The sequence below is a fragment of the Balaenoptera ricei genome, chromosome 5 (genome assembly GCF_028023285.1).
Source record: "Balaenoptera ricei isolate mBalRic1 chromosome 5, mBalRic1.hap2, whole genome shotgun sequence".
Classification (NCBI taxonomy): domain Eukaryota; kingdom Metazoa; phylum Chordata; class Mammalia; order Artiodactyla; family Balaenopteridae; genus Balaenoptera; species Balaenoptera ricei.
In genome coordinates, this window is record NC_082643.1 from 122,384,266 (window position 1) to 122,407,640 (window position 23,375).

General features: G+C 37.8%; 1 non-coding gene across 1 annotated transcript; it reads right to left on the bottom strand.

Moving 5' to 3' along the window:
* Positions 1 to 20,665: 20,665 nt before the first annotated feature.
* Positions 20,666 to 20,772, bottom strand: LOC132366819 (U6 spliceosomal RNA). Its single transcript, XR_009503542.1, has one exon. It is a non-coding gene; the product is annotated as a U6 spliceosomal RNA (small nuclear RNA).
* Positions 20,773 to 23,375: the final 2,603 nt, after the last annotated feature.

The following is a 23,375-nucleotide window of genomic DNA, read 5'->3' on the forward strand; positions in this document are numbered from 1 at the left end:
TTTGGCTGTGTTGAGTCTTCGTGGCCGCGCACAGGCTTTCTCTAGTTGTGGCGAGCAGGGGCTACTCTTCGTTGTGGTGTGCGGGCTTCTCATTGTGGTGGCTTCTCTTGCTGCGGAGCACAGGATCTAGGCGCACAGGCTTCAGTAGTTCTGGCACACAGGCTCAGTAGTTGTGGCTCGCAGGCTCTAGAGCACAGGCTCGGTAGTTGTGGCGCACAGGCTTAGCTGCTTTGCGGCACGTGGGATCTTCCTGGACCAGGGCTTGAACCCATGTCCCCTACATTGGCAGGCGGATTCTTAACCACTGCACCACCAGGGAAGTCCCTCCACCTCTCTTTAATGTGATTCTTTTCCTGTCTCAGGTAGTTTCTTCCTGCAATGTGTGCGTGTCGGTCCTGGACCAAAGACTTGAGAGACCACTCTGTAAATTTTTAGAGTTCTCTCTATGCAACTCCTTTCTTCCTGGTATTTGGCCCTGCTAGTCTGACTTAGCATCCAAAATCCAACTCCATTTCCTCAAAGCATCGAGATCACCGGGCTCTGTTTTGGTTTCCCCCTTCCCACCTCTTCACTATGGCCTAAAAGCTCTCTCCAGGCAGTAAGCTGAGGCAATTATAGAGCTTGTATCATTTTTTTCTCTTCTGTTGGGGATGACTGTCTGAGCTGCCTGTTCTCCAAAGTCTGAGAAATGTTTGTTCTTTTTTTTTTTTTTAACAACTTTATTGGAGTATAATTGCTTTACAATGTTGTGTTAGTTTCTGCTGTATAACAAAGTGAATCAGCTCTACGTATACATATATCCCCATATCCCCTCCCTCTTGCATTTCCCTCCCACCCTCCCTATCCCACCCCTCTAGGTGGTCACAAAGCACCGAGCTGATCTCCCTGTGCTATGCAGCTGCTTCCCATTAACTATCTATTTTACATTTGGTAGTGTATATATGTCGATGCTGTTCTCTCACTTAGTGCCAGCTTACCCCTCCCCCTCCCCATGTCCTCAGGTCCATTCTCTACGTCTCTGTCTTTATTCCTGTCCTGCCCCTAGGTTCTTCAGAACCTTTTTTTTTTCTTAGATTCCATATATATGTGTTAGAATATGGTATTTGTTTTTCTCTTTCTGACTTACTTTACTCTGTATGACAGACTCTAGGTCCATCCACCTCACTACAAATAACTCAGTTTCATTCCTTTTTATGGCTGAGTAATATTCCATTGTATATATGTGCCACATCTTCTTTATCCATTCATCTGTTGATGGACGCTTAGGTTGCTTCCATGTCCTGGCTACTGTAAATAGTGCTGCAGTGAACATTGTAGTACATGTCTCTTTTTGAATTATGGTTTTCTCAGGGTATATGCCCAGCAGTGGGATTGCTGGGTCGTATGGTAGTTCTATTTTTAGTTTTTTAAGGAACCTCCATACTGTTGTCCATAGCGGCTGTATCAATTTATTTTCCCACCAACAGTGCAAGAGGGTTCCCTTTTCCCCACTCCCTCTCCAGTATTTATTGTTTGTAGATTTTTTGATGATGGCTATTCTGACCAGTGCGAGGTGATACCTTATTGTAGTTTTGATTTGCATTTCTCTAATGATTAGTGATGTTGAGCATCCTTTCACATGTTTGTTGGCAATCTGTATATCTTCTTTGGAGAAATGTCTGGTTAGGTCTTCTGCCCATTTTTGGATTGGGTTGTTTGTTTTTTTGATATTGAGCTAAATGAGCTCCTTGTAAATTTTAGGGATTAATCCTTTCTCAGTTGCTTCATTTGCAAATATTTTCTCCCATTCTGAGGGTTGTCTTTTCGCCTTGTTTATGGTAACCTTTGCTGTGCAAAAGCTTTTAACTTTCATTAGGTCCCTTTTTTTTATTTTTGTTTTTATTTCCATTTCTCTAGGAGGTGGGTCAAAAAGGATCTTGCTGTGATTTATGTCATAGACTGTTCTGCCTGTGTTTTCCTCTAAGTTTTCATAGTGTCTGGCCTTACATTTAGGTCTTTAATCCATTTTGAGTTTATTTTTGTGTATGGTGTTAGGGAGTGTTCTAATTTCATTCTTTTGCATGTATCTGTCCAGTTTTGCCAGCACCACTTATTGAATAGGCTGTCTTTTCTCCATTGTATACTCTTGCCCCCTTTATCAAAGATAAGGTGACCATATATGCATGGGTTTATCTCTGGGTCTATCTGGGTTTATCTGGGTTTATCTCTTCAGGGTCTTTTGTGTTTCCATACAAACTGTGCAATTTTTTGTTCTATTTCTGTGAAAAGTGCCACGGGTAGTTTGATAGGAATTGCATTGAATCTGTAGATTGCTTTGGGTAGTATAGTCATTTTCACAATGTTGATTCTTCCAATAACATGGTATGTCTCTCCATCTGTTTGTATCATCTTTAATTTCTTTCATCAGTATCTTATAGTTTTCTGCATGCAGGTCTTTTGTCTCCTTAAGTAGATTTATTCCCACATATTGTATTCTTTTTGTTGCAGTGGTAAATGGGAGTGTTTCTTTAATTTCTCTTTCAGATTTTTCATCATTAGTGTATAGGAAAGCAAGAGATTTCTGTGCATTAATTTTGTATACTGCTACTCTACCAAATTCATTGATTAGCTCTAGTAGTTTTCTGGTAGCATCTTTAGGATTCTCTATGTATAGTATCCTGTCATTTGCAAACAGTGACAGTTTTACTTTTTCGTTTCCAGTTTGGATTCCTTTTATTTCTTTTTCTTCTCTGATTGCTGGGGCTAAAACTTCCAAAACTATGTTGAATAATAGTGGTGAGAGTAGGCAACCTTGTCTTGTTCCTGATCTTAGTGGAAATGGTTTCAGTTTTTCACCATTGAGGACGATATTGGCTGTGGGTTTGTCATATATGGCCTTTATTATGTTGAGGTAAGTTCCCTGTATGCCTACTTTTCGGAGGGTTTTTAGCAGAAATGGGTGTTGAATTTTGTCAAAAGCTTTTTCTGCATCTATTGAGATGATCATATGGTTTTTCTCCTTCAATCTGTTAATATGGTGTATCATGTTGATTGATTTGCATATATTGAAGAATCCTTGCATTCCTGGGATAAACCCCACTTGGTCATGGTGTATGATCCTTTCAATGTGCTATTGGATTCTGTTTGCTAGTATTTTGTTGAGGATTTTTGCATCTGTGTTTTCTCAGTGATATAGGCCTGTAGTTTTCTTTTTTTGAGACATCTTTGTCTGGTTTTGGTGCCAGGGTGATAGTGGCCTCGTAGAATGAGTTTGGGAGTGTTCCTCCCTGTGCTATATTTTGGAAGAGTTTGAGAAGGATGCGTGTTAGCTCTTCTATAAATGTTTGATAGAATTTGCCTGTGAAGCCATATGGTCTTGGGCTTTTGTCTGTTGAAGATTTTTAATCACAGTGTCAATTTCAGTGCTTGTGATTGGTCTGTTCATATTTTCTATTTCTTCCTGGTTCAGTCTCGGAAGGTTGTGCTTTTCTAAGAATTTGTCCATTGCTTCCAGGTTGTCCATTTTATTGGCATAGAGTTGCTTATAGTACTCTCTCATGATCCTTTGTATTTCTGTAGTGTCAGTTGTTACCTCTACTTTTTCATTTGTAATTCTGTTCATTTGTGTCTTCTCCCTTTTTTTCTGATGAGTCTGACTAATGGTTTATCAATTTTGTTTATCTTCTCAAAGACCCAGCTTTTAGTTTTATTGATCTTTGCTATCTTTTCCTTCATTTATTTTTCATTTATTTCTGATCTGATCTTTATGATTCCTTTCCTTCTGCTAATTCTGGGGGTTTTTTGTTCTTCTTTCTCTAATTGCTTTAGGTGTAAGGTTAGGTTGTTTATTTGAGTTTTTTCTTGTTTCTTGAAGTAGGATTGTATTGCTATAAACTTCCCTCTTAGAACTGCTTTTGCTGCATCCCATAGGTTTTGGGTCTTCGTGTTTTCACTGTCACTTCTTTCTAGGTATTTTTTTTATTTCCTCAGTGATCTCTTGGTTATTTAGTAGTGTATTGTTTAGCCTCCATGTGTTTGTATTTCTTACAGTTTTTTTTCCTGTAATTGATATCTACTCTCATAGCATTGTGGTTGGAAAAGATACTTGATATGATATCAATTTTCTTAAATTTACCAAGACTTGATTTGTGACCCAAGGTATGATCTATCCTGGAGAATGTTCCATGAGCAGTTGAGAAGAATGTGTATTCTATTGTTTTTGGCTGGAATGTCCTATAAATACCAATTAAGTCCATCTTGTTTAATGTATCATTTAAAGCTTGTGTTTCCTTATTTATTTTCATTTTGGATGATTTGTCCATTGGTGAAAGTGGGGTATTAAAGTCCCCTACTATGATTATGTTATTATCAATATCCCCTTTTATGGCTGTTAGCATTTGACTTATGTATTCAGGTGCTCCTTTGTTCGGTGCATAAATATTTACAATTGTTATATCTTCTTCTTGGATTGATACCTTGATCATTATATAGTGTCCTTCTATGTCTCTTGTAATAGTCTTTATTTTAAAGTCTGTTTTATCTGATATGAGAATTGCTACTCTAGCTTTCTTTTGATTTCCATTTGCATGGAATATCTTTTTCCATCCCCTCACTTTTAGTTTGTAAATGTCCCTAGTTCTGAAATGGCTCTCTTGTAGACAGCATATATTCAGGTCTTGTTTTTGTATCCATTCAGCTAGTCTGTGTCCTTCGGTTGGAGCATTTAATCCATTTACATTTAAGGTAATTATCGATATTATGTTCCTAATACCATTTTCTTAATTGTTTTGTGTTTGTTTTTGTAGGTCTTTTTGTTCTCTTGTGTTTCCTTCCTAGAGAAGTTCCTTTAGCATTTGCTGTAAAGCTGGTTTGGTGGTGCTGAATTCTCTTAGCTTTTGCTTGTCTGTAAAGTTTTAATTTTTCCATCGAATCTGAATGAGATCCTTGCTGGGTAGAGTAATCTTGCTTGTAGGTTTTTCCCTTTCATCACTTTAAATATGTCCTGCCACTCCCTTGTGGCTTGCAGAGTTTCTGCTGAAAGATCAGCTGATAACCTTATGGGACTTTCCCTGTATGTTATTTGTTGCTTTTCCCTTGCTGCTTTTAATATTTTTTCTTTGTATTTAATTTTTGATAGTTTTATTAATATGTGTCTTGGCATCTTTCTCCTTGGATTTATCCTGTATGGGACTCTCTGTGCTTCCTGGACTTTTTTGACTATTTCCTTTCCCATATTAGGGAAGTTTTCAACTATAATCTCTTCCAATATTTTCTCAGTCCCTTTCTTTTTCTCTTCTGCTTCTGGGACCCCTATAGTGCAAATTTTGCTGTGTTTAATGTTGTCCCGGAGGTCTCTGAGACTGTCCTCAATTCTTTTCATTCTTTTTTCTTTATTCTGCTCTGTGCTAGTTATTGCCACTATTTTATCTTCCAGGTCACTTATCCGTTCTTCTGCCTCAGTTATTCTGCTATTGATTCCTTCTAGAGAATTTTTAATTTCATTTATTGTGTTGTTCATCGTTGTTTGTTTTCTCTTTAATTCTTCTGGTCCTTGTTAAACTTTTCTTGTATTTTCTCCATTCTAGCTCCAAGATTTTGGATCATCTTTACTGTCATTACTCTGAATTCTTTTTCATGTAGACTGCCTATTTCCTCTTTATTTGTTTGGTCTGGTGGGTTTTTACCTTGCTCCTTCATCTGCTGTGTATTTCTCTGTCTTCTCATTTTGCTTAACTTACTGTGTTTGGGGTCTCCTTTTCGCAGGCTGCAGGTTCGTAGTTCCCATTGTTTTTGGTTTCTGCCCCCAGTGGGTAAGGTTGGTTCAGTGAGTTGTGTAGGCTTCCTGGTGGAGGGGACTGGTGCCTGCATTCTGGTGGATGAGGCTGGATCTTGTCTTTCTGTTGGGCAGGACCACATCTGGTGCTGTGTTTTGGGGTGTCTGTGAACTTAGTATGATTTTAGGCAGCCTCTCTGCTAATGGGTGGGGTTGTGTCCTTGTCTTGCTAGTTGTTTGGCATGGGGCATCCAGCACTGTGGCTTGCTTGTCGTTGAGTGGAGCTGGGTCTTAGCACTGAGACTGAGATCTCTGGGAGATATCTCATTGATTGATTTTAGGTGGGGCTGAGAGGTCTCTGATGATCCAGTGTCCTAAACTCAGTTCTCCCACCTCAGAGGCTCAGGCCTGACACCAAGCCAGAGCACCAAGACCCTGTCAGCCACATGGCTGGAGGATGAGCAAGTCAGAAAGGAATCAGGTTTCCAGCCCTTGGATGGTGGCCGACTTGGGATTGCGGCTCCACAGCTCCACCTCAGCGGCTGGCGTAGCTGCCCTGGGAGCTTCGGGGAATTGTTTCTGTAGGAGCCAATGTTTGCAGAGGCCTTGCACCTGACGCGTAGGATTGGCTTTCCCAGCATAGAACTGCTGTGGGGACACACCTTGGCACTTGTGTGGAGAAGCGCTGCACACACCACCACTCAAATGTTTGTTCTTATAGTAGACTTTTCTAGTTGATTTCAGTTGGGAAAGTAAGTTGGCTTTTATTACATCCTCATAACCAAGAACAGAAGTCATGCAATATTGTTTTACATTTATGTAGCATCTTCCAAATTGCAACGAAGGGATTTTTTTTATTGGTCAACCAACATTTTAAAAATACCCATTGAATAAACATTAGAAGAAATACAAAAATGCCCCACCTTTGACTGTTAGTTCAACGTTGGCACTCCAAAAAACTTCTTCCTTATTCTTTAATCATGGAAGAGCAATTTTAAGTTTAAAAAGTTTTGAGATTCCATGTAAAAAGCAAGATTTTGAAATTATTTAAAATGGAAGCAACTCATTGAATTGTTTCATGGTTTTTGTATGTATGTATTTGTATGAACAAAAACTAAAGTACATCTTCAATGATATTCTAAAACAAAAAATAAAAATTTAATTTACCACAAATTTTGAAGCTTATATTAAGAGATTCTATGTCATAAGAGAGTAAACAGGGAAAAATAATTAGTAGGCTTATTTCATTCATGTATACATATAATTTCTAGATACTGATATAATCTCTCTATTCCCTCTAAAAGAAGCAACATCCTCTTCTAAAGAAATAGACATTATACAATAATTCTACTTTACCATGAAATTCTTCATTGATAAGAAGTTTTTCTTTTCTTTTCTGAATGTTTTCCCTCCTAACAGAGATATCTACAATAGAACACTAAATTTACTTATTTTGAAATCATTACCATCATCTCATGAATTCTTTGTTATCAAATTTATTGGATTAACAATTGTGTTCTCTTTATATAATACTCATGGCACATCCACAGTCTATTGAGAGCTGTTCTATTATAATAGTAGTAGTAGTGCCAGGAACAACCAGTTCAGAGCACCTCCTGAATTGTAGTTTCCAATTATGTAATTTTCCAACTGAATTTAATATTATAATTAGAATTCAGCAATTGATAACATCATGGAAGCTTTTTCATTTAAAAACTAGAACAGTCTCACTCATAAAAGTGATATTTAGTAATCATACTAAGAGTCATATTCAGTAATCATACTAAGAATGAAAAAATCTGAACTGCCTTAAAAAGGAGCCACCTTTCTGGGATTGTAACTGAGCAATATTCAATATTAGGAATCAGGAGCAATGTTTGATATCAGGAAGCATTTTTCTAAGAAAGTCATATTAGGAAATACATAGCTACAGTGTGAATGATGAAAGAGAAAAATACAGGAGGACAAAAATATTTTGTCTTATTTTGATAAATATTAATAAGCAGGAACATTCACTAAGAAAAATATCAACTTGAAAATAAATGAGAAAATGCAATGGGTACTTAGGCAAGGGAAGAAAACAGCTAACTTTGTTTACTGTTAAATATAAAGCATAAATATGATGGTGCTGAAGGATAATTTTACAGTACACACATAGCAAATATATGTTATTTCATACAGTAAATCACATTTCTCTTATATTATAGCATTGAGTGACATCATGAATCTCTCCTCTTCAAAATGCTGAATTTTTCAAAAACCCTTAGTGTTGCCCCTCAACCCTGCCCCTAGACACAGGCAAAGAGGGTTCTGCTTTGGGCTCTATACTTCAGAGAGTCCACATATTATAAACAAAATAAAAGAACAAATACAGTTACTAAAGAACATGTGGGCACTTCTGCACATGGGATCCAGCTCCCAGTGCCAGCAAGATGTGACCTGGAACTCCAAATATCATCTCTTATTTCTGAAACTGTTCAGACCCCAGTAAATATTTCTCATATCTTAGTCCATATGTCCATCTGAACACCAAGAAGATTTGTAGATTGTGCATTTGCTGATATCAGAAATAGGGTAACGTTTTCGTTGCGTTGGAGAGGATGTAGGTGATGGCAGTGCTTAGGTAAAAGACAGGCTAATTAATTTAAAATTTCTTTCTCCCATATAGTATGAACACAGTCAATCCTTTTATTGTTAATTTTTATTTTATATTGGAGTAGAGTTGATTAACAATGTTGTGTTAGTTTCAGTGTATAGCAAAGTGATTCAATTATACATATACATGTATCTATTCTTTTTCAAATTCTTTTCCCACTTAGGTTATTACAGAGTATTGAGCAGCATTCCCTGTGCTATACAGTAGGTCCTTGTTGGTTATCTATTTTAAATATAGCAGTGTGTACATGTCAATCCCAAACTCCCAATCTGTCCCTCCCCCCACCCACCCTTCCCCCATGGTAACTATAAATTCATACTCTAAGTCAGTGAATCTGTTTCTGTTTTGTAAATAAGCTCATTTGTATCAGTTTTTTTTTTTTAGATTCTGCATATAAGTGATATCATATGATATTTGTCTTTCTCTGTCTGACTTCTTCACTTAGTATGATAATCTCCAGGTCCATCCATGTTGGTTCAAATGGGATTATTTCATTCTTTTTAATGGCTAAGTAATATTTCCATTGTATATATGTACCATATCTTCTTTACTCATTCATCTGTCAATGGACATTTAGGTTGCTTCCATGCACTGCAATGAGCATTGGGGTGCATATATCCTTTTGAACCGTGGTTTTCTCTGGAAATATGCCCAGGAATGGGATTGCTGGATCATGTGGTAGCTCTATTTTTAGTTTCATAAGGAACCTCCATACTTTTCTCCATAGTGACTGTACCAATTTATATTCCCACCAACAGTGTAGGAGGTTTCCCTTCTCTCCACACCCTCTCCAGCATTTATTGTTTGTAGACTTTTTGATAGTGGCCATTCTGACTGGTGTGAGGTGATATCTCATTGTAGTTTTGATTTGTATTTCTCTAATAATTAGTGATGTTGAGCATCTTTTCTTGTGCCTCTTGGCCATCTGTATGTCTTCTTTGGAGAAATGTTTATTTAGGTCTTCTGCCGATTTTTGGATTGGGTTGTCTGTTTGTTTGTTTGTTTGATATTGAGCTGCACAAGCTGTTTGTATATTTTAGAGATCAATCCCTTGTTGATCACATCATTTGCAAGTATTTTCTCCCATTCTGTGGGTTGTCTTTTCTTTTTGTTTATGATTTTCTTTGCTGTACAAAAACTTTGAAGTTTAATTAGGTCCCATTTGCTTATTTCTGTTTTTATTTCCATTAGTCTAGGAGATGGATCAAAAAAGATATTGCTGCAATTTATGTCAAAGAGTGTTCTACCTATGTTTTCCTCTGAGAGTTTTATATTATCTAGTCTTACATTAGGTCTTTAGTCCATTTTGAGTTTATTTTTCTGTATGGTTTAAGAGAATGTTCTGATTGCATTCTTTTACATGTAGCTGTCCAGTTTTCTCAGCACCACTTATTGAAGAGACTGTCTTTTCTCTATTGTATATTCTTGCCTCCTTTGTCATAGATTAATTGACCATAGGTGTGTGGGTTTATTTCTGGGCTTTCTATCCTGTTCCATTTATCTATATTTCTGTTTTTGTGCCACTACCATACTGTTTTGATGACTGTAGCTTTGTGGTATAATCTGAAATCAGGGAGCCTAATTCCTCCAGCTCGGTTTTTCTTTCTCAGGATTGTGTTGGCTATTCAGGGTCTTTTGTGTCTCCATAAAAATTTTTAAATTTTAAGATTTTTTTTTGTTCCAGTTCAGTGAAAGATGCCATTGGTAATTTGATAGGGATTGCATTGAATCTGTAGATTGACTTGGATAGTATAGTCATTTTGACAATATTGATTCTTCCAATCCAAGAACATGGTATATCTTTCAATTTGTTTCTGTCATTTTCGATTTCTTTCATCAGCCTCTCGTAGTTTTCAGGGTACAGGTCTTTTGTCTCCTTAGGTAGGTTTATTCCTAGGTATTTTATTCTTTTTTATTCTTTGTTGTTAGTGTATAGAAATGCAAGAGATTTCTGTGTATTTATCTTGTATCCTGCAGCTTTACTGAATTCATTGATGAACTGTAGTAGTTTTCTGGTAGCATCTTTAGGATTTTCTATGTATATATAGTATCATGTCATCTGGAAGCATTAACATTTTTACTTCTTCTTTTCCAATTTGGATTCCCTTTATTGCTTTTTCTTCTCTGATTGCTGTGGCTAGGACTTCCAAAACTATGTTGAATAAAAGTGGCACGAGTGGACATCCTTGTCTTATTCCTGATCTTAGAGGAAATATTTTCAGCTTTTCACCTTTTAGTATGATGTGAGCTGTAGGTTTGTCATATATGGCCTATATTATGTTGTGGTGTGTTCCCTCTGTGCCCACTTTCTGGAGAGATTTTATCATAAATTCGTGTTGAATTTTGTCAAAAGCTTTTCCTGCATCTGTTGAGATGATCATATTATTTATTTATTTATTTATTTATTTATTTATTATTTTTTGGCTGAATTGGGTCTTCATTGCCGTACGCAGGCTTTCTCTAGTTGTGGCGAGTTGGGGCTACTCTTTGTTGTAGTGTGCAGGCTTCTCATTCTGGTGGCCTCTCTTGTTGCAGAGCATGGGCTCTACGTGTGTGGGCTTCAGTAGTTGCAGCATGCGGGCTCTGTAGTTGTGGCTCATGAGCTCTAAAGCGCAGGCTCAGTAGTTGTGGTGCATGGGCTTAGTTCCTCCACGGCATGTGGGCTCTTACCGGACCAGGGCTTGAACCCATGCCCCTGCATTGGCAGGCAGATTCTTAACCACTGCACCACCAGGGAAGTCCCAATCATATGATTTTTATTTTTCAATTTGTTGATATGGTGTATCACACTGATTGATTTGTGGAAGTTAAAAAATCCTTGAATCCCTGAGATAAATCCCATTTGATTATGGTTTACGATCCTTTTAATGTATTATTGGATTCAGTTTGTTAGTATCTTGTTGAGGGTTTTTGCGTCTATGTTCATCAGTGATATTGGCCTGTAATTTTCTTTTTTGTGTGTTATCTTTGTCTGTTTTGGGTATTAAGGTGATGGTGGCCTCATAGAATGAGTTTGGGAGTGTTCCTTCCTCTACAATTTTTTGGAATAGTTTCAGAAGGATAGGTGTTAACTCTTCTCTAAATATTTGGTAGAATTCCCCCGTGAAGCTATCGGGTCCTAGACTTTTGTTTGTTGGGAGTTTTAAATCACAGTTTCAACATTTCAGTACTTGTTTTTGGTCTGTTCATATTTTCTATTTCCTCCTGGTTCAGTCTTGGGAGATTGTACCTTTCTAGGAATTTGTCCATTTCTCCTAGATTGTCCATTTTAGTGGCATATAGTTGCTTGTAGTAGTAGTCTCTCTCTTATGATCCTTTTGCATTTCTGTGGTGTCCATTGTAACTTCTCCTTTTTCATTTCTAATTCTATTGATCTGAGCCCTCTCCCTCTTTTTCTTGCTGAGTCTCACTAAAGGTTTATCAATTTTGTTTATCTTTTCGAAGAATCAGCTTTTAGTTTCGTTGATCTTTTCTATTGCTTTCTTCATCTCTATTTCACTTATTTCTGCTCTGATCTTTACGATTTCTTTCCTTCTACTAACTTTGGGTGTGGTTTGTTATTCCTTCTCTAGTTGTTTTAGGTGTAAGTTTAAGTTGTTTATTTAATTTTTTTCTTGTTTCCCGAGGTAAGATTATATTGCTATAAACTTCCCTCTTAGAACAGCTTTTGCTGCATCCCATAGGTTTTGAATCATCGTTCTTTCATGTTCATTTGCCTCTAGGAATTTTTTAATTTCCTCTTTGATTTCTTCAGTGATCCATTGGGTTTTTAGTAGCATATTGTTTAGCCTCCACGTGTATGTGTTTCTTACAGTTTTTTTTTTTCTTGTAGTTGATTTCTAATCTTATAGTGTTGTGGTCAGAAAAGATGCTTGATATGATTTCAATTTTCTTAAATATACCGAGGCTTGATTTGTGACCCAAGATGTGATCTATCCTGGAGAATGTTCCATGTGCACTTGAGAAGAAGTGTATTCTGCTCCTTCTGGATGGAATGCTTTATAAATATCAATTAAACCCATCTGGTCTAATGTGTCATTTAAGGCCTGTGTTTCCTTGGTTTTCTGTCTGGATGATCTGTCCATTGATGAAAGTTGGTTGTTAAAGTCCCCCACTATTACTGTGTTACTGTAGATTTCTCCTTTTATGGCTGTTAGTATTTGCCTTATATATTGAGGTGCTCCTATGATGGGTGTGTTTATAGTTATAAGTGTTATATCTTCTTCTTGGCTTTATCCTTTGATCATTATGTAGTGTCTCTTGTAACAGTCTTTATTTTAAAGTCTTTTTAGTCAATTCTTGAATAATGAAGTACCATTTTCTAGTAGTGTCAAGCATCTGTCCTAACTTTTCTGTGTGTTTCAATTTGTGGTTTTGCAACTACTCATGAATTAGCAGAGAACTCATATCAGCTGCAGATGGTGGCTGAAGAACAGTTTGTAGTACTCTACAAATCATTTTACTGTTAAATTTAAATATATGTGGAACTAGATATAAAATACATGAAGCATAAAATCCTTTAAATGGCAACTAGATGAACATTGAACTCTAAAATTGTGAGTAGTGTTACTTTAATAAAAATGTTTAATAAAATTTAAGTAAATTTTCAAAATAAATTTTCAAAATAATGTCAGCTTTATTTAAATAATTTTGTGTTAGTTTTTATTATTTAGATAATTTTAATTTTTAATAGTCTAAAAGAAAAAAGTTTTTAAAAATACATATAAATGCTTTAATGTTTCACTGAAACACAATAAACATTCAGAAAGTACACATAGTGTAGTTCTGTGAATTTTAATAAACTGCACAGCCAAATAGCCAGTATCTAGATGAAGAAAGAGAACACTGTCTGCAACTACGAGTTGCATAATGCTTTCTTCCAGTCACTATCCCCTTCCCAAGATTACCATTATTACATCATTACAATCCCTTCATCTTTTACATAGAACATATAATATCAATAATTATGAGAGTAATATTCCCTCATCTTCACAGGTGCCACCAAGACTCAGGAGGAGGGGATTATATGGGGCATATGTGCCAGGGAGTGGAAGTCATGGAGAGCATCTTAGAATTTTGCCCACTATAGTAGGCTATCCATTTTCAGATGCTATCTATTTTATAGAAATATATAATAAATATTTATATTTTAAACTAAGTTCCTCAAGATCAGACACATAATGGGTCATAAAGCTGAGGCCGGAATGCAAGTATTCTAGCACAAGATCCAGTGATCTTTCTAATATATTAAGCTAGGCTCACCCTGTTAATTGTCTTCCAAATGTCTTTCTGTTTGTCTATTTATTAACACATTTTAAATATGGCAACTGGCACTAACAGTTTTAGGAGTATGGGGATTTTCTTTAAAAAACAATTGTGTAGACCTTCCACGTTAGAGAGCTAATACTTCTATTTAATCAGGCTGAAGTTAATAATCACAATTCATACTGAATAACAGATATTGTTAAATAACTCTGCACTTTCAACTACTCAGAGACCCAGAAAATCCAGGTTGGGCACTGCTCTGAATGGCATCTGTCCTTTAGAGAGTAAAATGGATTCACATCTCTTGTTTTTGTCTGAATTCATGTGGCTTTTAGTGTTTGTCCCCCATGAATTAAAGGATCTCAGATGCTATGCCTCCTCAAAAATAGTTTTTTAGCAATCATGACAAATAATCTTCTCCTATTTAAAATATTATAGGACAATTATCTATAACATTTTATACAAGACACATGGACTGACAGGCTTGCAAAATGTGGCCTGAGCAATGTCCTACCTAATGCAGGCTCCAGTTGATGAATATAAGAATGGGTGTTTGCTTACTGCAGAGGTTAGAATCAGATGCTCTAAGTGGCGCTTCCAGCCTCATTCTGTAAGAACCTACCCAACAGGAGACTTGAGGCACTGCCGAGACCACTGGAACCAACTCTTTCATCCCACACAAGTTCCCAGCCATTCTTGTCTGCCAAAATAAGAAGGTAATAATTGGGGTAGGAGACTGGCAGCCAAGCCCAGAGAATTCATAACAGGTTCACTCTGCCAAGATGCGAAATATGCTGAGATATCTCAGATGCTCCCTGAAGTAGCCTCGGAAAACGCTATTCACTTACCCTCATCTAGAAACCACAGCTTCTTCTTGTAGAAAGTTCTGTGGCTGAAGCTGGCAGTGGTTAAGTTTCCACACAGCAAATAGAGTAAATAAATGCAATATTTGCTTTTTTAAAAGTTAACTAAAACTGCTGATTTCCAGCTGCGGGTAGAAAAATATAATTGTCAAGATTTCCCTAGGAAAATTGAGATTCTTGTATTTCATGAAATCGATAGTGTTAATCTACTTAAAAGTATTAACCAACACACCGAAAGCATCAGAGTAGGCATAAAAGAGGTCTTTTTGAAAATAAGTAAAGCATTGTTGAAGAATTATGGCTCTTCTTCCCATTGATTTCCATTCTCTGCAATAACCAGAGACTTCTAGAGTTGGAAGGAATCTTAGGGATCATTTAGGCCTCCTGTGGCCCTTTTTCTGAGCAAGAAAAAGAGATCCAGAGATGTAAGATAACTTACTCAAATTCACAGCACTAGGTCCTGGTAAATTCAGAGCTAGGGCTTAATTCTGGTATCACCAAATCAGCATCAGGGCATAGGTACGCTCTTTTCAAATAATGTCCTGCCATCAGTCCAACTGAGGACCCCACCCTCTGCCCACCATGTGTCCCTTTACAGTGAACAGCTAACACTTGAACACTTGAAACTACTTGTTTTCCTCTGTGGCTCAAACACAACTTCCCTTGTAATCTAAACTCCAGTCCCCCTCTTTCACTCTCTCAGTAGATGCCAAAGCCAAGGTGACATAAAGTTTCTCTTTCCTTAACAAACTGTGTTTTATCAAGAGCGGCCACAGCCCTGCTGGTTCTGATGTCAGCAGCTCCAGCATTCTGGGGAACATTCTGAGCTTCTGCCAAGAACCCTCAAGATCTGTCAAAATTGTATCTCCTTTAGAACGAGTTCTGAAAACATCCCAGGTCTTCTGAACAAATTTCCCAACAGTTTAATTCCCCACAAGATAACAAGTCTTCCAGATAATTTCTCTGTAGCTCTATTTCACATTAAATGTTGCCATTACTTCTTGCTTCAATCCCATTGTTTTTCGTTTTACATGAACCCTTTTAGTTCTTCCCCTCACTACTATCTAATTATCTTTCTTTCTTTGAGATTCCCACCAGTTTAATATAATGAGGTCCAACTTTTTTCTGCTCTGAAACACCATTGATCCCAGTGGGAATTCTTAACCTGAGATTTCAGGAGACCTAGCAACTGTTAGAAATTTTATACAAAACAATTTGTATATGTGCATATTTGCTTTTATCTAAAGAATTAATCACAGCTTTAATTAGAATCTCAAAAGACTGATGCATAGAAAAAGGTTGAGATTGATTATTCTATGAAATCAGACCCACACAAGGCACTCACTTCTTGCCTCTGTGACTCTTTTTGTCCCTCTTTCCATTAGTTACAGCCCCTCCCATTCCCCGCTGCCCACACACCTCAAGTACTCATCAGCCTGTAGCATGGAATACACATGGCCCTCATTTCTCTGTGGCATATGTAAGCATCAAAAAGGATCACTGCTAGTTTAGCCAGAAACTATGTGTTAATGATTCACTGTAGGATGATTAAGACTAAAAGGGACACTCTTTACAGGCCAATACTCTTTGGTTGATAAGTAAAGTCAGGTGATGGATCACAGACTGAACGCATTCTGGGAGGAGGCACTATCTTGGTTGTTATGCATTTTGCAAATAGTCAAGGTAATACTGCTAAAATTAGAGACCAGAAATAGCTCTCAAATATACATTCATTAGTGTAGAACTACAATGCTCAATGCACAAACTTAAGATGGAATGCGGGGAGGGGAGGAGGGGAGCCTGGGTTACTCAAAAAAGACTTGAGTTGCAGCCATAGGAGCACAGTGCCAAATCTAGCCAGGGGAATAAACATTCTGCTTTTCTGGTGAAGTATTTCCCAGTTGTGTGCTGTTCTTAGGGAATGGTATGCTGGCTATAATGTATGCAGTTCTAATTAACTTTCAAAGCAATTTTCAGAAAGCAGCAAACTGAGGAAAGATTGTATATAAGCTGGAACTTTGCTTATTTATTACTTTGATGAATGTAAAGACAGATACTATATTTCCCCAGTCGAAATTATTATCAACACTGTATCAATATAATATTGAATGACATCCCAGCCAAAGGCCTCTTTTTATTTACTTCAGAGTGAAAATAAGAAAAGCATGAATAACCTGTTAATATATCCATGACTGATTAGTTGCCTGGTATTCAGGAAACCAGTTATGAATATCAGCTTCTGCTGTAACAAAATGTTCCAAATTTATTTCTTCAGTATGAAACCAATGTAATGAATCACATGCCTTACACGGACAAATGTCAGAAAATAAAGGTGGTTTCAATACATTGTTATTACTAGAAGAATAATTTGAACAAACACTCCAAGTTTTGAATGTTTCTGGTAGGTGAGAAACTTTGAATATGTGCAACTCTTTAAATGAGGTTCAAGGTCACCTTACAACAATGGGCTGTAATCGATATTCTGGGCATTTGTAGTTCTCCACGATGCTACACCAAAATAGAAGTTACAATGACTTTTCACTATGTGTTGCCAAATGCTGAACATTGAACACTGCTATTAGAAGCAAAGTTGGGATCTCAGTAAGTTTTTAAGGAGACCATGGTATCCATTTTGTGATATTTAGGGCAGAAGTTTAATTTTGAGTATTGTTATCTGACTCTGTCTAGTCAGCAAAATAAATATGCAGTTGATTTATGAAAGATTAAAAAAAAAACCCTTAATGGGCATTGCATGATTTCTTCAAACAATAAATGGATTTGAATGTAGGCTAAATTCAGAGACCATATTTTGCACCATTTCAATGGCTACAATTCCATGGTAGGCATGGGAATAAAGATCTATTTTGCTACTACAGATAGTGTCTACCCTGAGGTATTGAGTTACCATGCAATGATGAATATTTCTAAGACCTTGAGCTTTACTGAACATCTGCTTTTCACAACCACATTTTAAGGGGAAAAAAATCTAAGAGACTGAAAAAACATACAAAATCCCCAGGACAGGAGAATTTTCCTTCTCATCTCTTCCATAAACCAGGACCAGATTCCAAATTGAAACCACTGATCACATGAGGACATTTTCAAAGGTGTTGCTTTGCATTGGTCTTTTGTGAAGCACAATTTGGGGGCGAAGGTGAGTGTGGTTTGGAGAACACCCTGTAACAATCAGAGTTCCCAAAACAGAGCAGAGGGAGGCCAAAGGGATCAGACAAATAAACTCCTCTCCCTCTCTTCAGGGGTCAAGCAGATCCTGTTTCATGTCTAAGATGTACACACTGAGTTCTTAGTCTCTTGCTATATAAGGTGGTAAAAGAGTTGGAGTCACCTACACAGAAAAATCTGCAGACACAACACTGGCTTTCAGTCGAGTAAAAGATGTGACAGCCAGCCTGCCCTTCCATGGATGAAAAAAATGCATGCCCAGTCTTACCATAAAGTCAAGGGACTTGCCCCCTTTCACAGATTATGTAACACTTTCCTGAAAAGTGGGGTACACTGCCGATTTCATGTAGTGATGAGATGAAAGCCCATCCAGTGATTCCTGTAGACATGAGCTGGTCGCATAGCTCTCCTTCACTATGCAGTAAAAAAGAACCCTGCCTGAGTTATCGCTGAAAATATTTTCCCCTTAGATATAAATTTCTTGAGTCACCTATTCTGAAAGGTCTGTCATGTTTTATATGTCCAAGAGATTTCACTGAGCAAAAATTTAATGATTTGAGACAGATACAGCTACCAATATAAAATCAGAGTAACATTCTATTACCTGTTTACTTCATGTTCAGTTAGGAACACAATTATATCTAAATTCTAATATTATAATAGTGATATAGTCATATCAGTTGTGGGATAGTGACTCCCCAAAAAAGCCAGAAGAATGAAGACTCATAGAACTGCTAAAATGGTTTGGTGGCCTTCAGTTTTAGAGAAGAGGGAAAAGATGTTTGCCAGAAGCCTCAGGGCTTTCTCCTCCATCATCGATTTCCCCTTTCTACTGGAACTTTCCCATGAATATGCAGCCATGTTCTGGGGACTTCCTGTTATTTAAAAAATGATAACAGCTCCCTTCCAACCCCTTTATTTCCCCTTAAGCGCCACCATATTCCTCTGCTACCTTCACAGCAAAACCTCTAGAAAGAGTCGTCTGTAGATGTTGTCCTGACTGTCTCATCTCAGCATCTCCCCCCCCACTCTGCACTCACACATCACTTCCAGCCCCGCTGCGGAGGCTGTTCTTGTCACGTCCTCAGGGGTCTTCATGTCGCTGCCACCTGGTTGTTTTTTTTTTTTTTAATTTTATTTATTCATTTATTTATTTATGGCTGTGTTGGGTCTTTGTTTCTGTGCGAGGGCTTTCTCTAGTTGCAGCGAGTGGGGACCGCTCTTCATCTCAGTGCGCGGGCCTCTCATTATCGTGGCCTCTCTTGTTGCGGAGCACAGGCTCCAGACGCGCAGGCTCAGTAATTGTGGCTCACGGGCCCAGCTGCTCCGCGGCACGTGGGATCTTCCCAGACCAGGGCTCGAACCCGTGTCCCCTGCATTGGCAGGCAGATTCTCCACCACTGTGCCACCAGCCACCTGGCTTTTATCCTTCTCTATGATTTATGTAAGAGCAAAATGGATATGTATTAAGAATCATTTTTGTAGCTATCTTTTCATTGCCTGCTATTATATGACAAAAAGAATTGAAAAAAATCTTCAAGGGTTGACTGTATGTTGAACACTGTTATAGACATCAAAAGAATACTAAAAATAATTTTCCCAGTAAGTTTTCTTCTATTTAAAAAGACAAAATAGGGGCACCTACTAAAATATAAGAGCAATTATCAATTATATCCACAAAAGTAAAATGATAAAAACAGTACAGTTAATGTGTGTTCAAGTCAAATAGAATAAAGGATTAAATGGAAGTACAAAGGAAGTCAATAAGCTCAGGCAGTCTTTCTGAAACAATTGACTTTTGACCAGGACTAGGAGGTAGTAAAAGGGAAGAAAATAAACTCCTTTACTAAACACCTGACATTAAATTCCAAATAGTATACTATTCTATTTCCATTCAACTGATTCCCATATTTTCCTCAGGATTCAGCCTAAACAGCTGAAACCTGTCTGAGTCCTTCCCTGCCACTAAGCCTCATACCCTCTCTATTGCTTCACTGTATATACTACATTATATTCACCTCGTAATGTGTCTGTCTCCCCCATTGGTCTGTAAGCTCTTTTTCCTCCTTTACCCATAGTGACAACCAAGCAGCAACTGGCATTTTTTTTTTTTTTTTTGGCTGTGCCATGCACTATGTGGGATCTTAATTCCCCAACCAGGGATCCAACCCATGCCCCCTGAAGTGGAAGAGAAGAGCCTTAACCACTGGACCGCCAGAGAAGTCCCCCTTTTTAAAAAAATTTTTATTTAAATTTTTTTTTTGCAACTGGCATTTAGCAGCTGACCAACAACTGCTTGTTGTATGACTCTTAATGCCCACAACAGTCCTGAGATGAAATCGTTATTAATGATTAATATCCTTATTAATGTTACAGAGAAGAAAACAGAGAACCCGAGAGGTTAAAGAGATCCTAACTATTACGAAACTGAATTTATGACTTTATGTCTTTATGTCAACCCCAAGGCTTCGGACCTAAAGCCCAAGCCTAGTTTACCATCCCATGTTGTCATCTCAGCAAGTGTTGCTCGAAAATAGCAGGCAACTAATTCCAGGGATATAGGCAGGAAATAGTAAATGGAACGTGAGAGTCAGACATCAGATTGATTTGTTTAAAGCACAGGGGCCCTGTCGAAAAATCATGGAAACTGTTGCTTCTTCTCATGTTTTGCCATAAGCATTATGTTCTCGCACTCTCTGCCTTCTTTCTGGGTTACCTCAGTAACCTCCATAAATTCAGTTGTCATCTGTGTACTGATGATTCCAAACCACATACCTCTAGTTCAGACTGCTTTCGTGAGGCTCTGAACCATATCCGTCAGCCCCTAGACATCTCCCTGGATGCCTTTGTATATAGGCCACTTAACCTGATGGGGAAGCTTAAGAGTCTCCATATATATATATATATTTAACACTCAACAAATGCCATTTCTTTATTATTAATATCAAAAATATGGAATGCTTCACGAATTTGCGTGTCATGCTTGCGCAGGGGCCATGCTAATCATCTCTGTATCATTCCAATTTTAGTGTATGTGCTTCCAAAGCAAGCACGCCATATATTTTTAAAGCCTATCACATTTAAAAACTTAGACTAGATCAGTGTGTTCCTGAGGAAATTATTGGGATGGATGATGCATGTTACAGAAGTCAGTTTTGTTTGTATAGAGACACTTCATATGTTACTAAAATCCCACCCTAATTTTTCCCAGCTTAATTTTCAGGACATCTCATGTTCAGCTGTGTGGTCTAATCACATCTAACTACTTATCTTCCCTGACCGCGCCCACACTGCTATGTTCCCATGCTCCTGCCACGTCGTCTACGTAGATGATACACCGCTCACCCTCATTCTATCAGTCAGGTTCCAGCAGAAAAATGGAAACTGCACTAAGGTGTTGCAGTAGAGGGATTTAGTATAGAGATCAGCTTACACATGCTCTGAAGGCCTAAAAGAGCACCAAGAGGATACTGAGGTCATCCAGAAGTGATAACTGCAGAGACAGCTCCAACTAGGTCTAAGGGAACAAAAAGGCAGAGATTGGGAGTATTAGAGCCAAGGAGCTTGAGGGAGAGATTATCATAGAGTTGATACTCAGACCTCTGGCGGGGGGGAGCCACCTGGCTGCCGCCGGAACTGCAGGAACTGAGACACGGGGCCTGTGGAGCCAGAGCTCGGAACCCTGGGGAGCAGGTACCAAGCAGCTGCTGGCGGTGCCTCTGCGGGATAGGATGTGGTTGGTGCCCAAGGCCTGTTAGAAACGGGAGGTTGGAACTTATGCTTACTCAGCTTGCGTTCCAAACGTCAGTCTGTCAGAAACCAGTGCCTGACCTGGAAGCCCTGCACAGTGGGTACAACATTTCCTATCCCTGTGTCCTTCCTGTGCATTCTATTCCACCCACTGCTGCCAAAATGCTCTCCTTAACACCACCACACTAAACATAATCTCTGCGTTCTCAAATCCCTATCATCATTCCTCGCTGACTAATGTTTTAAATATATCCTCCTCTCTCTGGTGTTGAAGTCCTTCTAGTGTTCTAGCCCTTTTTCACTGCTTCCCTAAGTGCCTTTTATGCTCCCACAGGACCTAGCTCTTGCTTAGAAATGCACCAAATTTTCTATCTTCAACATCTAATAGGCCACAAATCTCAGCCTCATCTTGCCTCTGAATTTATTTTTAAATAGTAATATGCATATATGCAAAAGTCACCTTGACTTTCATTTGCAAAGGGTCACAACCAGAGTGAATGAGGTAGCTGCTGCAGAATAAAAACTTTGCATAGTTTCAATGAAAATAAGGGGCCTAATTTTAGCCAATTAAAACTTAAGTGACAACTAAATGTGTAACTAAGCTGAAAGAATTGAACTCTGTCAATGCACAAGTTTTACACCTTTTCTGATTTTCACCTCTATGGTAGACTGGTTAGAAGGGATAATTTCTAAATTCTCAGCAATTCAGCAACTAAGATTCTGACTTGGGCCACGTACAGACACAGCGAGTAGAACAGGAGTTTACTGCATGTGTGAGTTGTAGCATTTCAGAAAATTCTAGAGCAACATTTTTTCCTTATTAGCCCTTTGAGTTGCAAAACTAGCTTTCAACAGGAAAAGCAAGTTTGCTACTTACCCTTGAAAGGTGTCTCTTTTATGTGTGAAAACACTAAGGTGAAAATGTCAACTATTTCACATTTCCTTGAGCTTGTGAAATCTAAAGGGATGTGAAATTTTCTTTTATTCAGATGATTCAGATTGAAGGTATAGGAATATCTCCTGCCAATGTGTATCTCCTGGTGCTACCTTATCATTTTACTTTTTAACAGACAAATATTAAATTTTTTGTTATTTCCTTTAAGGTATACAATTACAATTATTTCCCTTTATGTAAAAAAGACAAAAATTATCCTGGAATTCTGAATTTGTGATAAAAAAAGGCAAATCTTGTCTGACAGTTAATTGCTTACAGCACTTTAAATCCAATTTCTTTGTATAAGCTCCAGATCAATTTCTAAATAATGAGAATGTAAATACAAGTAATCTTTTTAATTTACTATATATCCAAATTATGCCAGTCTGTAACTTATTCAACTTCCTAAGTCATACATTCATTTAACCTGCCTTGGGTGCCCACCTGCCACCTGCTCTATGCAGAATTCCTTATGTCATTTCTGGAACTCTTCCAACAGTTATGGGTCACAATGAGAGCACACAGCTCCATTGGCTGAGCACTTGTTTGCAATGATGCGCTACACATGTTGGCTAGTACTGCCACAATTTAATGCTTCGGTTCCTCCTGTACTCTTGAGTAGATGTCATCTGGTCTGAATTTTGGATCCCTTTGATGATGCATGTTAGGTAACTGTCATCTGGAGAACAGAGACATTGACCAGCCAATTAAATATTCTGAAAACCAGGAAGTTTATGTAGGTGAGGATAATTAGTCTTAAAAATAAACACAGAATAAAAAAAAACCTCAGGAAGTGGAAACTAGCCAGGATCCCATCTAATAAAAATAGAGTTGAATTTTAAATTTGGGGGGGGGGTTAAAAAATCATTTACATAAAAGTTTTCTTGAGTTTGAGATTATGTTTTAATACTGTCTGTAAAAGCAGTGTTGACCTACTATTATTGTATTGAAACCTCTTCACTTTGAAGAAAC